Genomic DNA, 15,818 nt, shown 5'->3' on the forward strand with positions numbered 1-15,818 from the left:
ACATTCCCAGCACTCCAGAAGCTTTTTATTTGTTTGTTTTTTGTTTTTTAAATACTTATTTATTTATTTATGTATTTATTTATTTAATATAGTTAATTGTCAAATTGACTAATATACAGTGTGTAAAGTGTGCTCTTGGTTTTCGGGGCAGATTCCTGTGGTTCATCACTTACATACAACACCCAGTGCTCATTCCAACAAGTGCCCTCCTCAATGCCCATCACCCATTTTCCCCTCTCCCCCACCCCTCAAAGAACTCATTTTGTTCTCGGTATTTAAGAATCTCTTATGATTTTCCTCCCTCCCTCTCTGTTACTATTTTTTTTCCCCTTTCCTTCCCCCATGGTCTTCTGTTAAGTTTTTCAAGATTCACATATGAGTGAAAACATATGATATCTGTCTTTCTCTGACTGACTTACTTCACTCGCATAATACCTTGCAGTTCCATGCATGTTGTCGCAAATAGCATTTCATTCTTTCTATTGCCAAGTAGTATTCCATTGTATGTATAAACCACATCTCCTTTATCCATTCATCAGTTGATGGATATTTAAGCTCTTTGTGTAATTTGGCTATTGTTGAAAGCCCTGCTATAAACATTGGGGTACATGTGCCTCTATGAATCAGCATTCCTGTATCCTTTGGATAAATTCCTAGTAGTGCTATTGCTGGGTCATAGGGTAGTTCTATTTTTAATTTTTTGAGGAACCAGAAGCCTTGTTTTTCCTCCTAGTTATTACTACCTCAAATGTAACCAGTAGTTGACCCCCACATTATTGTGGGTAACAACACTTTAGTGTTATTCATTGCTGTGTAGTAGTCCATTTTGTGACTATATTGCAAATTATTTTTTCATGCTAAGTAATTTGGGGTTGTTTCTATCTTAAGGCTATTACAAATAATGTTTCATGAACATTGATGTATGTCTTTTGGTGCAGAAATGTAAGCATTTATTTTGTCTTTATATCTAGGAATGGAATAGTGGGTCGTAAGTAATGCTTTGGTGGATATTCTCAGTAAATTTTCTAAAGTGTTTGTAGCCACTTCCACTTCCACCAGCATTGTATGAAAATTCCAATTGCTCTGCATTTTTTGTAACACTCAGTGTTGTCCGTCCTTTTCATTTTGGTCATTCTGGTGAGTGTGTAGTCATAGTTCACTGGCGTTAATTTGCTCTTTGTTGAGAAGTAATTAAGTTGATCTCTTTTTCATCTGCATAATGGCAATTCACACATCTTTTGTGAAATACTTCTATAAGGCTTGTCTATTTTTATAGAGTTGTATTTTCTTATTATAGTAATATTTTATGTATTGGATACAAGTCCTGTCTGATGTAGTGCAATCCTTTCTCACTCTATACCTTGTATTTTTCATTTTCTGTATTTTTATTTTTTTTTTAAATTTTTTTTCAACGTTTATTTATTTTTGGGACAGAGAGAGACAGAGCATGAACGGGGAAGGGGCAGAGAGAGAGAGGGAGACACAGAATCGGAAACAGGCTCCAGGCTGTGAGCCATCAGCCCAGACGAGCCTGACGCGGGGCTCGAACTCAAGGACCGCGAGATCGTGACTTGGCTGAAGTCGGACGCTTAACCGACTGAGCCACCCAGGCGCCCCATTTTCTGTATTTTTAAAGTGAAGAAATCTTAATTTTATTGAAGTTCAATTTATTAACATTTTCCTTTAGGGTTAGTACTTTTCTTGGTTAGTATCTTATTTAAGAAATCTTTGCCTAGGCCAAGGTCATGAAGATATTTTTGTATGTTATATTTGAGAAGGTTTACTTTTTGACCTGTCACACTTAGGTCTGTGATTTTTTGTTTGTTTGTTTGTTTGTTTGTTTATTTATCATGTGAGACACTGTTTAACATTCAAGTTTTTTTTTCTAAATGAATAACCTTGTTTAAGCATCATTTGTTTTGCAGATTCTTTTTCATTGCAGCAAAAACTTTGCCTTAAATCAGATGATTATGGATGGGTGGATCTATATCTAGACATTTTCTTCTGTTCTCCTGCTATCTTTGCCTATTCTGCACCAATCCTACACTGTTTTGATTATTGTAGCCTCATAATTAATCTTGATATTTAGTAGTATACATCCTTTAACTTAGTTCTTCATCAGTTGCCTTTGCTATTCTTAGGTCTTTGGACTTCCACACATATTTTATAATCTGCCTGTCAATTTCCATTTAAAAAGCTATCAGGATTTCAATTGGAATTGCATCAAATCTAGAGATCAATTTAGGGAGAATTGACATCTTAAAGTATTGAGGCTTACAGTCCATGAATATGGGACATCTTCATTATTTTTTGGTGCTATTATAATTGGCATTTAAAAATTATTTTTCAACTACTTGTTGCTAGTATATAGAAATATATATTTATATACTGATTGGCTTTATAACCCACTAAATTGCTAAATTCAAAAAGACTTCTTTTGGATACAGGTGAAATAAAACCCAGGTAAGGAATTTCCAGTTCTAGTAGTTTATCAGATTTTATTGTATCTTTCAGGTGAATAATTGTGTCATTCACAAATAAAGTTTTACCTCTTACTTTTTACTTTTTAAAAACATACTACCTGGGGCGCCTGGGTGGCTCAGTCGGTTGAGCGCCCGACTTCAGCTCAGGTCACGATCTCACAGACCGTGAGTTCGAGCCCCGCGTCGGACTCTGGGCTGATGGCTCAGAGCCTGGAGCCTGCTTCCGATTCTGTGTCTCCCTCTCTCTCTGCCCCTCCCCCGTTCATGCTCTGTCTCTCTCTGTCTCAAAAATAAATAAATGTTAAAAAAAAATTAAAAAACAAAAACAAAAAACATACTACCTTTTCTTCCTTTATTGTCCTAGTTAGGTCCCCTATACAGTAATGCTGAAGAGAAGTGATGCTAGAAGCCATATTTTTTTTTCTTGTTTAATCTCAGCAGAAAATCTTTTACTATTTCACAATTAATGATTTTTGTGTGTTTTTTTTCTTCCAGCAGTTTATATTACATCAGTGTTTAGAAGTTCAGGGGCGCCTGGGTGACTCAGTTGATGTAGCGTCTGACTCTTGATTTTGGCTCAGGTCATAATCCCAGGGTCCTGGGCTCTAGTGCCTTTGCCAGGCTCCATGCTGAGTGTGGAACCTGCTTGAGATTCTCTCTCTCTGTCCCTCTCCCCTGCTTACATGCTTAAAAAAAAAAGAGTTATTTTCTATTTCTACCTTAAGGTTTTAACATGGATGTTGAGGGGTGCCTGACTCGCTCAGTTGGTGGAGTCTGTGGCTCTTGACCTTGGGGTTGATTTTGAGCCCCATGTTGGGTGTAGAGATTGCTTAAAAATAAATCTTTTTAAAAACACGGATGTTGAATTTTATTAAATTTTATCCGCTTCTGTGAGTTGACCATAAAAATTTCTTTTATTCTGCTAATGCTATAAATGGTATTGATGTTTAGTATTAAACCAACTTTGTATTTCTGGGATAAGTCCAACTTAGTGGTGATACATTATTCTTTTAAATATATTATTAAAATAATGTCCTAATATTTTATATAAACTTTATATAAGAGATATTGGCCCAAACCATAGGAGACTCTTGCATGCAGAAAACAACTGAGGGTTGATAGGGGGTGGGCGGGGCACTGGGGAAATGGGTGATGGGCATTGCGAAGGGCACTTGTTGGAATGAGCACTGGGTATTGTATGTAAGCAATGAATCACAGGAATCTACCCCCAAAACCAAGAGCACACTGTATACACTGTATGTTAGCTAACTTGACGATAAATGAAAAAAAAAGAGATATTAGCCTGTAATTTTTCTTTCTTATATCTTTATGTTATAGTTATCAAATTTATGCTTGCCTTTTCAAACAAGTTGAGAAGCCTTTCCTGTTGTTTTTATCTTTGGGGTCAATTTATGTAAGACTGATATTATTTCTTTCTCAAATATTTGAAATAACTCATTAGTGAAGCCATATAGGCCTAAAGTTTTCTTTTGGAGAAGTTTTTGTAATTGCTAATACAACTTGTTCAGTAGACGATGCAGTCAGTGTGTTTTCCATTTCTTTTTGAGTGAGTTGTGTGTTTCAAGGGTTTATTCTTTTATCTAAATTAAAAACAATTATCAGAGCTATTTTAATTCACTGGCGATTTTTATTTTGAAAACAAACTGTTCATTAGACTTGGTCAAAAGAATCTGGGCCAGAATTGTTGAGAATATATGATGATTTCACAGAGTATGCCAAAGAAGACTTTTTGTTCTTTCTGGAATAAAACAGTGTGAATAAGAATGGTGTCAAATGGTTAAAGTGTGTATAATAGCTAGCTTTTGCTGCATACGGAACCACTCCAAAATTTAATGGCTCAAACCAGCAACCATTTATTTTGCTCTCAATTCTGAGGGTAAGAAATTCTGTGGGGGCTCAGCTCGGCCCTTCTAGTCTGGGCTGGCCTTGGCTCATCCTTGCTAGACTGACTCAGAGTCTGTGGTTAGGTGATGGGTTAGCCAGGTTTGTCTGGCTAAGGACAGCAGAAGTAGGATGGCTAGGATGTTAGTGGTTTTCCATCAGAGGTTATGTTATCTCTGCGACCCTTCATCCTCTGGAAGGCTTGCCTGGCTGGGCTTCTTCTCACAGTAGTCAGAGTTCCAAAGAAGAGAACAAATTTCCAGTGCTCAAGCATTTTGAAATTCTCTGCTTATATCACAATTTATGCTAATGTATTGGCCAAGAGTCACAGGGCTAAGATTAACCTCAGTGTGGGAGTGTGCCACCAAATGGTGAGGATATAAGGAAACATCAACAAAACAGGTGAATAAATCATTCCTTTCCCCACACCGTGTTGACGATATATTTGTAGTTTCAGTCCCAGTAAAAGACTTCTTTTGGATACAGGTGAAATAAAACCCAGGTAAGGGAAGATTATGGTGTTTTTCATTAGGAGGCAAAGCTGAATTATAACTGGTAGGGCAGACAACCAAGAAAAACTAGTTTAGCTCAAAAAAATTATTCACATAATCACTGTGGTCCTAAGGAACATGTTTTGGTTGTATCTGAAAGAAATCAATATCCATGTCTCAGGTAAAAGGTGAATTTCATTCAATATATGTGGCAAGAGATAGATGCATATTTATGCAAATTTCCCAAGAACATGTTTTAATAAAGGAAACAATTGACTTGGGTCTGTTCTGGGTCCAGGAAAGGAGGAGTGTGAGATACAAGCCCACCGACCCAATCAAAGGAGGGATGTGGAGACTAGGAGAACAGTGAAATGAGGCTTTAATCAACGTTCTTGCAAGAGCAGGTGTCTGACGGACAGGCACACTGGGGGCAGTTACAGCAGACAGTTTATCTCCTAACATGCAAGTCCCTCCCCTGATTCCTCATTGGCTGAATACTACAGAGGTTATAGCCTTACCTGGATGTCACCTATGCCCATGTAACGCAAAAAGTAGTTTGATTGGAACAAATGTACATTTCCTGGGGTGACATGGAGACTTTTAGTCCCTCCTTTATTCTTTGGTGCATGGTGCCAAAGCCCATGAAATAGAGAGGGGAAGAAGAACCAGGAAGTTAAGTGTCCAAGGGTTTGGGACTCCATTATGGTGGTGGTGGGGGGGGTGCTTTCATATATATTTCCAATAGGTTGTAAGCCTCCTGTGAACTAGATAACACAGCTTTTATTTGGTATTTCTGAAAATGAATCATTTTCCTTACTTCTCACAGAAAGCAGTGGGGCATATCCTAGCAGGAAGTATCTCTTCAGATGGAAGTGGGGGAAGGCTGTGAAGGGCTGGGGAGGCTTCATGATAGAAAAGGAGAAAAGGAAGAGGAACTTAAGGTGTTATTAGAGAAATAAATATGAGTCTAGGGAGAATAATATTAATAATATTTGATTTTTAAGGGCTTTATATTTGTTTTTTTAATCATCATAACAACCCTATGTTTACATGAAACTATTAAGATAGAAAATATATACAGCAATCATGGAGAGGGTAGCTGAGGAAAAGAGACAAGGAGGATTTCCCTTACCAAAGGCATGATGTATAAGATTTATGGAGAAGAAAAACGAGAAGGTGGGGAGACTGTCCAGGGGAAACCTAAAGGAAGGAGGGGATAGAGATAGAGGGATGTGGGAAGTTCATTGCATCTGAGGTGAAGAAAACATTCAGAAACAGAGAGGAATTAAAAGGGGAGAAGAACAGAAGGCATTCAAAGGAAGCACTGAATAATAATTACATTCTATAGAAGTATAGAAAATATGTAACCTCAAGTTGGAGTAAGTAGTACAGAAAAAACAAAGCCAGAAGCCTTCTAGAGTCCCTCTCAGAGATAAGAAACTAGAATTATCTGATTATAGAGGAAGGGAAAATAGATAACAGTTGGATGCAAGTAAACTGGAAAAAGAGGTCATGACCTTTTTCCTTTTTAGGAATGGAGACTACCCCCATACACATCCACATGCCCCCCACCTTCACACACAATGTAGGTGCTTAAATGTTGTGCAATGCTTGTTTTAGAAAACGTGACTGGAGTAGGGGGAAGATGTGAATTTAAAATGTATTTTCTTTTCTTTTTTTTTAGGTTTATTTATTTATTTTGAGAGAGAAAGAGAGAGGGAGAGAGAGAGAGCACAGCAGGGGAGGGTCACAGAGAAGGAGAGACAGTATCCCAGGCAGGCTCCACCCATCAGCACAGAGCCTGATGCAAGGCTTGAATTCATGAATGGTAAGATCATGACCTGAGCCGAGATCAACAGTCAAACACTTAACTGACCGCACCACCCAAGCACCCCAATTTTCAAATGTGTTTTAATTCCTCCAAATCCCAAAAGAAAAAAAAATGAAAATATAAAAAAGGATTTTGAGAGGGAATGGAGGAAGAGATATCCATTTTTTTCTGCATAAAAACAACAGGGTGACATTAGGAGATTTCAACTGTCTTTACGATGTGTTAAAGGTTACTGAAAAGTAGTTGCCAGTCTTGTGAAAGTGCTAGATGGATAAAGAAAGAATCTGTGGCCACTTCCACTTTCCAACAAACAAAATGCAAACAAGGTTGGGAGAGCAGCAGAGTCAAGGAGCTATGGCCTGATACAGGAGTACAGTTCTTTTAGGAGGATGGGGGAAGCTTCCAGAAGGGCAGAGTGAACTGCCTCACTACTTGAGCGCAATCCACTGACCAGCAGCATTGATATCAATAGGGAGTTTGTTAGAACAGTGGACTCTCAGTCCCCATGTCAGAGCTAATGAATCAGGGATGCTGGAGTTGGTGTCCAAGAATCCGTGTTTTTAAAGCCCTCTAGGTGATTCTATTGCACATTAAAGTTTGAGAAGCACTGGGTTAGAAGACACAGGGGATAATATCAGAGAAAAATAAAGGGAGGCTGGGAGGAAAGAAAACAGTTGTCTTCTAAGTATAGGAGTTCATGCGTTCAATGAAAAATCTGAGTGTTTACTGTATCACAGTGGGAGAATAATAGCTGTAAATATTTTCATCAGAAAGAAAGCTTTTTGATATTCCCATTAACCTCTAAACCATGTGTGTGTAGAGCAGAATTTCTCAATAGTGGCACTACTGACACTTAGGACCAGATAATTCTTTGTCGGGAGAGGCTGTCCTGTCCATTCTAGGATGTTTCACAGCATTGCTGGACTCTTCCTACCCTGTGCTAATAGCAGCCCCAGTTCTAACATCCAAACATGTCTCTAGGCCCTGCCAATGTCTCCTATGAAGCAAAATCATCCCCAGTTGAGAACCACTGGTTTAAAGGAAAACAAAACCCAAGCAAGATACATTTGTTAAATAGTGTTATATTTTCCCATTTTTATTAATCCAAATATTTGTAACTGACAAGCAGAGCACGAAGCAAGCAGGACTCCCTCACTCCATAGCTGTCAGCTGCACACACACACTTCAGAGTCGGACCATTTGGGTTTAGAGGCTGGCTCTTTCCTATGTTTGGCCATGGGCCAAGTTAGTGATTCTTTGAAGACTCAGTTTTATCATCAAAAAAAGAAAAAAGATAACACAACATACTCTATTCAAAGATTAATGTAATAAAGGTGGAAAATGCTTAGTACAAAACGCAGTAACTAGAAGTGTCCATTATATTACATAGACTTTTTGCAGAAAAAGATATAACTCCCAATGCACTTGAAATATTTGAAGTAACTAAGTCCTTTCATTGCTTTCACCACAAAATTCCAAGTGTCCATGGGCTCCATAATGGAGCACTGCACTAGGTGCCCTTTAACCCTTCTAGGTTCAACATTCTCTGGTTCTACTTATATCTACTCTAAGATTTCAGACTTTTTTGTTGTTGTTTATGGATTCCTTTATGATCCAATGAAAACCATACATGCTCTCATTAGAAAAGTGCACAGACCCACGTACAAGTAGAATTTTTCCAGGCTCAGGAGTTTTCCAGAGCCCCTGAAACTCATTTATAAGTCCTACTTAAAAATTTCCTGATTATCATGTCAACAGCCTGGAATTTATTTACAGCCAGGTGGATGGGCAGATAGGGCTGACCAGATCTATGTGAAAGATAGAATTGAGGTTGACACAGAGAAGGTTAAAGATGCCACTCTTCTAACCCTGCAGTATTAAAGGCTGGAAAGAACATGTTAGCACTGGTTTGGTGTGGCAATAAGCGAGAGGGATTCTGACAAAATCCTATTAGACCAGCAAGAAATGGAAAACCTGTCAAGAAGGACAACCATGAAGAAGACACCTTGTTTAGCTGAGTATAAGCACAGATAAAAGTGGGTGGCAGTGGACTTGGGATATAAATATAAATTTTATTTATTTATTTATATTTTATTTTATTTTTTAAATTTTTATTTAATTTATTTTTTTTTAGTTTATATCCAAGTTAGTTAGCATACAGTGCAACAATGATTTCAGAAGTAGATTCCTTAATGCCCCTTACCCATGGAGCCCATTCCCCCTCCCACAACCCCTCTGGTAACCCTCTGTTTGTTCTCTATATTTAAAAGTCTCTTATGTTTTTGTCCCCCTCCCTGTTTTTATTTTTTATTTTTGCTTTCCTTCCTTTATGTTAATCTGTTTTGTATCTTAAAGTCCTCATATGAGTGAAGTCATATATTTGTCTGTCTCTAATTTTGCTTAGCATAATACCCTCTAGTTCCATCCACATAGTTGCAAATGGCAAGATTTCATTCTTTTTGATTGCCGAGTAATACTCCTTTGTATAAATACACCACTTCCTCTTTATCCATTCATCCACTGATGGACATTTGGGCTCTTTCCATACTTTGACTATTGCTGATGGTGCTGCTATAAACATGGGGGTGCATGTGCCCCTTTGAAACAGCACATGCCTAGTAGTGCAATTGCTCGGTTGTAGGGTAGTTCTATTTTTAATTTTTTGAGGAACCAAAAAATTTTTGAGGAAAACCATACTGTTTTCCAGAGTGGCTGCACCAGTTTGCATTCCCAGCAGCCGTGCAAAAGAAATCCTCTTTCTCCGCATCCTTGCCAACATCTGTTGTTGCCTGAGTTGTTAATGTTAGCCATTCTGATAGGCGTGAGGTGGTATCTTATTGTGGTTTTGATTTGTATTTCCCTGATTATGAGTAATGTTCAGCATTTTTTTTTTCGTGTGTCAGTTAGCCATCTGGATGTCTTTCTTGGAGAAGTTTCTATTCATGTCTTTTGCCCATTTCTTCACTGGATTATTTGTTTTTTGGGTGTTGAGTTTGAAAAGTTCTTTATAGATTTTGGCTACTAACTCTTTATCTGATATGTTGTTTACAAATATCTTCTCTCATTTCATTGATTGCCTTTTAGTTTTGCTGATTGTTTCCTTCGCTGTGCAGAAGTTTTTATTTTGATGAGGTCCCAATAGTTCATTTTTGCTTTTGTTTCCCTTGCCTCCAGAGATGTGTTGAGTAAGAAGTTGCTGCAGCAAAGGTCAAACAGGTTTTTGCCTGCTTTCTCCTCAAGGATTTTGATGGCTTCCTGTCTTACATTTAGGTCTTTCATCTATTTTGAGTTTATTTTCGTGTATGATGTAAAAAGGTGGTCCAGGTTTGGGGCTCCTGGGTGGCTCAGTTGGTTAAGCATCCAACTTCGGCCCAGTACACAGTCTCACGGTTCATGAGTTTGAGCCCCGCATCGAGTTCTGTGCTGAGAGCTCACAGCCTGGAGTCAAAAAGTGGTCCAGGTTCATTTTTCTGCATGTTGCTGTCCAGTTTTCCCAGCACCACTTGCTGAAGAGACTGTCTTTATTCCATTGGATATTCTTTCTTTCTTTTTCAAAGATTAGTTGGCCATATGTTTGTGGGTCCATTTCTGGGTTCTCTATTCTGTTCCATTCAATATTGCTTTGGCCATTCAGGGTCTTTTCTGGTTCCATACAAATTTTAGGATTGTTTGTTCTAGTTCTGTAAAGAATGCTGGTATTATTTTGATAGGTATTGCATTAAATATGTAGATTGCTTTGGGTAATATTGACATTTTAACAATATTTATTCTTCCTATTCAAGAGCATGGAATATTTGTCCTTTTTTTTGTGTCTTCTTCAATTTCTTTCATAAGCTTTTAATACTAGCCAGTGTATAGTTTTTTACCCTCTTTGGTTAGATTTATTTCTAGGTATTTTATGGATTTTAGTAAATTGTAAATGGGATCATTCCTTGATTTCTCTTTCTGTTGCTTCATTGTTGGTGTATAGGAATGGAACTGATTTCTGTGCATTGATTTTATATCCTGCCACTTTGCTGAATTCGTGAATAAGTTCTATCAGGTTTTTTTTTTTTTTTTGTAATGTTTTGGGTTTTCCATATAGAGTATCATGTCATCTGTGAAGAGTGAAAGTTTGACCTCATGATTTGGATGCCTTTTATTTCTTTGTGTTTTCTGATTGCTGAGGCTAAGACTTCCAATACTATATTGAATAACAGTGGTGAGAGTGGACATCCCTGTCATGTTGCTGACCTTAGGGAGAAAGCTCTCAGTTTTTCCCCATTGAGGATGATATTAGCACTGGATCTTTCATATATGGCTTTTATGATCTCGAGGTATGATCTTATATCCCTACTTTCTTGAGGGTTTTTATCAAGAAAGGATAATGTATTTTGTTGAATGCTTTCTCTGCATCTATTGAGAGGATCATGTGGTTCTTGTCCTTTCTTTTATTGATGGCATGAATTACATTGATTGTTTTGTGGATATTGAGCCAGCCCTGCATCCCAGGTATAAATGCCACTTGGTCGTGGTGAATAATTTTTTAATGTATTGTAGGATCTGGTTGCCTAATATATTGTTCAGCACATTTGCATCCATGTTCATCAAGGAACTTGGTCTGTAGTTCGCCTTTTAGTGGGGTCTTTGGTTTTGGAATCAAGGTAATACTGGCTTCATAGAATGAGTTTGGAAGTTTTCCTTCCATTTCTATTTTTTGGAACAGCTTTGAGAGAATAGGTGTCAGCTCTTCGTTAAATGTTTGGTAGAATTCCCTTGGAAAGCCATCTGGCCCTGGACTCTTGATTTTTGGAAGATTTTTGATTACTAATTCAATTTTTTTTTACTGGTTATGAGTCTGTTAAAAATTTCTATTTCTTCCTGTTTCAGTTTTGGTAGTTTATATGTTTTTAGGAATTTTTCCATTTCTTCCAGAATGGCCATTTTATTGGCATATAATTGCTCATAATATTCTCTTATTATTGTTTTTATTTCTGCTGTGTTGGTTGTGATCTCTCCTCTTTCACTCTTGATTTTATATATTTGGGTCCTTTCCTTTTTCTTTTTGATCAAACTGGCTAGTGGTTTATCTATTTTGTTAATTCTTTCAAAGAATCAGCTTCTGGTTTCATTGATCTGTTCTACTGTTATTTTAGGTTTGATAGTATTGATTTCTGCTCTAATCTTTATTATTTCCTGTCTTCTGCTGTTTTGGGGTTTTATTTATTGTTCTTTTTCCAGCTCCTTAAGGTGTAAGGTTAGGTTGTGTATCTGAGACTTTTCTTTCTTCTTTAGGAAGGCCTGGATTACTATATACGTCCCTCTTATGACCACATTTGCTGCATCCCAGAGGTTTTGGGTTGTGGTATTATCATTTTCATTGCCTTCCATGTACTTTTTAATTTCCTCTTTAACTTCTTGGTTGGCCCATTATTTCTTTAGTAGGATGTTCTTTAGTCTCCAACTATTTGTTATCTTTCCAAATTTTTTCTTGTGGTTGATTTCGAGTTTCATAGCATTGTGGTCTGAAAATATGCAAGGTTTCATCTCAATCTTTTTGTACTTGTTAAGGACTGATTTGTGTCCCAGTATGTGATCTTTTCTGGAGAATGTTCCGTGTGCACTGGAGAAGAATGGATGTTCCACTACTTTAGGATGAAATGTTCTGAATATATCTGTTATGTCCATCTGGTCCAGTGTGTCATTCAAAGCCACTGTTTCCTTGTTGATTTTCTGTTTAGATGATCTATCCATTGCAGTAAGTGGGGTGTTGAAGTCCCCTACTATTATGGTATTATTATTGATGAGTTTCTTTATGTTTGTGATTCATTGATTTATACATTTGTGTGCTCTCACATTTGGAGCATAAATGTTTACAATTGTTAGGTCTTCTGGTGGATAGACCCTTTAATTATGATATAATGCCCTTCCTCATCTCTTGATACAGTCTTTATTTTTAAATCTAGATTGTCTGATGTAAGTATGGCTACTCTGGCTTTCTTTTGGTGATGATTAGCATGATAGATGATTCTCCATCCCCTTATTTTCAATCTGAAGGTGTCTTTAGGTCTACAGTGGGTCTCTTGTACACAGCATGTAGATGAATCTTGTTTTCTTATCCATTCTGTTACCCTATGTCTTTTGATTAGAGCATTTATTCCATTGATGTTTAGAGTGAGTCTGAGAGATATGAGTTTATTGCCAATATGTTGCTTGTAGAGTTGGAGTTACTGACGGTGTTCTCTGGTCCTTTCTGTCTTTGTTGCTTTTGGTCTCTTCCTACCCCCCCGTCTTTTCTCCCCTAAGAGAGTCCCTCTTAAAATTTCTTGCAGGACTGGTGTAGTGGTCATGAGCTCCTTTAATTTTTGTTCTGGCAAACTTTTAATTTCTCCTTCTATTTTGAATGACAGCCTTGCTGGATAAAGAATTCTTGGCTGCATATTTTTCTGATTAAGCACATTGAATATATCCTGCCACTCCTTTCTGGCCTGCCAAGTTTTGGTGGATAGGTCTGTTGTCTTCCCTTGTAGGTTAAGGACTTTTTTTCCCTTGCTGCTTTCATGATTCTTTCCTTCCTTGAGTATTTTGTGAATTTGACTATGATATGCCTTGTTGATGGCCGGTTTTTGTTGAATCTTTTGGGAGTCCTCTGTTCTTCCTGGATTTTGATGTCTGTTGTATCTTTCTCCAGGTTAGGAAAGCTTTCTGCTATGATTTGCTCATGTAACCCTTCTCCCCCTTTTTCTCTCTCTTTGTCTTCTGGGACCCCTATGATTCTCATGTTGTTCCTTTATAATGAGTCACTGATTTCTCTAATTCTTAAATTGTGCTTTTTTGCCTTAGTCTCCTTCTTTTTTCTGCTTCTTTATTCTCCATAAATTTGTCCTGTATATCACTGATTTGCTGCTCTGCCTTATCCATCTTTGCTGCTATGGCATCCATTCGAGATTGCAGCTCAGTTAAAGCATTTTTTATTTCATTCTGACTAGCTTTTCCTTTTTTATCTCTGCAGAGAGGGATTCTAATCTATTTTTGACTCCAGCTAGTATTCTTATTATCATGATTCTAAATTCTGATTCAGATATCTTGCTTGCATCTTTGTTGATTAAGTCCCTGGCTGTCATTACTTCCTGTTGTTTCTTTTGGGGTGAATTCCTTTGTTTTGTCATTTTGAAGGAAGAAAAGGAATTAATAAGGTAAAAAAATACGATTAAAAAATTAAAAACAACACACACAAAAAAACAAATCAATGATGCTAGATCCTAGGTGTGTTTTGGTCTGGGTGTTGAAAGGGGCTTGTAGTTTGGAGAAAAAAAGGAAAATATAAAGGAATAAAAGAAAAACAAGGAAGAATAAAGAATAAAAAGGAAAAGGTTTGAAAATTTGAGAAAATGAATACAATTAAATAAATTCATTAAATAGAATGAAATGATGGAAGTAAAATATTATTTGAAAAATTCACACAAAAGTTAAAAATATAGTAGAAAAAATATTTTACTAAAAATTGAAAATAAAAATAAATTTTTTCTCTTTCTGTCAAGAAAAAGAAAAGAAACAAAAAAGAGGAAAAAAAAGGAAATTGAATAGATGGACCAGCAAACAGACTGACATACGATTGAAATTACATTAGTTTCCCCTAGAAGTCAAACTATGAAGCACTTTATAGTCTGTAAACTAAGCAAATGGAGAGTTTTGTGGTGTTCCTGAAGAACGAGGTTGGCCCAGTTGGGTGGGGCTTAGTGCAATGGCTCCGTTCTCCATTAGATGGCGCTAATTAGCTTACTGGGGTGGATTGTTGTGGCGCTTGTAGTGTGTATGTGCATGCGTGGGAATGGTGAAAATGGCATCACCCAGCTGCCCACTCTTTAGTATCAGAACTCTGTGCTCTCTCCGACCAGCAATTGTGCATCCATCCTTTGTGTCTGGCTTCTGTCCACTTCCCACTTTTACACTGTCCATGACCAAGCCGTCAGTTTGCCAGGTGGTATGTCCCTCCTGAATTTTACCTCAGATATGACTGTGTTTCCCCACCCCTCACTTCTGAGGGACTGCGGCTTTGACCCACTCAGATCCTCTGGGGGAGGGTCTCATTGAGCAATGGCTGGGTGCCGGCCACACCCAGGAACATTTATGGGACTGTGCTCCTGCCGATGCCCGGAGACTACTGCCGGGTGCAGCCTGCCCTAGCAAAAGTTCATGCAGTCGTGTAGCAGCAGCGTTTCAGGGATTATGGAAAATCACAACATGCATCTGGCACCAGGCTTCACTCTTAACGACCTTGTTCCAGAACCAGAGAATGTGGCTGTTCTCTGGGGTCTGCTGGGACTGGGTGGCCACACAGTCTCTACCAAATGTCCTTCTAGCAGTGGAACCTCTTCTCCCTTTGTGGCCCAAGGACCTCCCAGACCCCACTCTGCTCCTGGGGATTCACCCTTCCCCCTGGAGCACTGCCAGGTATTGAGGTGCGGAGTTCCAGACTCTGTGCTCCCCCTGTTTATAGAGTCTTAATGCAATTTAAACCCTCTCCTTTCTCCTTTCTCCCTTTTTAGTTCAGCCCCTGTGGCTGTTTCCACTTTTCTACTTTCTCTCAAGCTGCTTTTGGGGGGTGTACTTTTCCTGTACTGTCCCCCTGTCTTCGGCCTCTCTGCAGGCAAAAACAGCTCCCTGCCCTCCGTGGCTTCTCTCTCCCCCAGGTTACCTTTCTGCGCCACCTACCTGCTGAATTCTGTGGTTCAGGTTGTGCAGATTGTTGTGTTAGTCCTCAAATCAGTTTTCTAGGTGTGCAGGATGGTTTAGTGTTGATCTGGTTGTATTTCATGGACGTGAGACACAAAAAAACCTTCCATGCTGTTCCACCATCTTGGCTCCTTCCCCATAAATATAAATTTTAAGTGTGTGTGGCGAGACAGGGAGGTGATCAACACTGAGAATATATAAGAGGAGAGGTGTTTTGGCAACAATTGTACAAGCAACATGTACTCATGGCCATAGACAACTGCTCTTCAACCAGTTGTTGATGATGATGGTGATAATGAATTGAGATGCTTACAGAACTAATTCAAAATTCTTGTGACTTTTGAGCATATTCCCTGATATAGTAAGAAAAAATGAGATGGTCCACAGAATGGAGCA

Source organism: Felis catus, chromosome F2 (genome assembly GCF_018350175.1).
Source record: "Felis catus isolate Fca126 chromosome F2, F.catus_Fca126_mat1.0, whole genome shotgun sequence".
Taxonomy (NCBI): Eukaryota; Metazoa; Chordata; class Mammalia; order Carnivora; family Felidae; genus Felis; species Felis catus.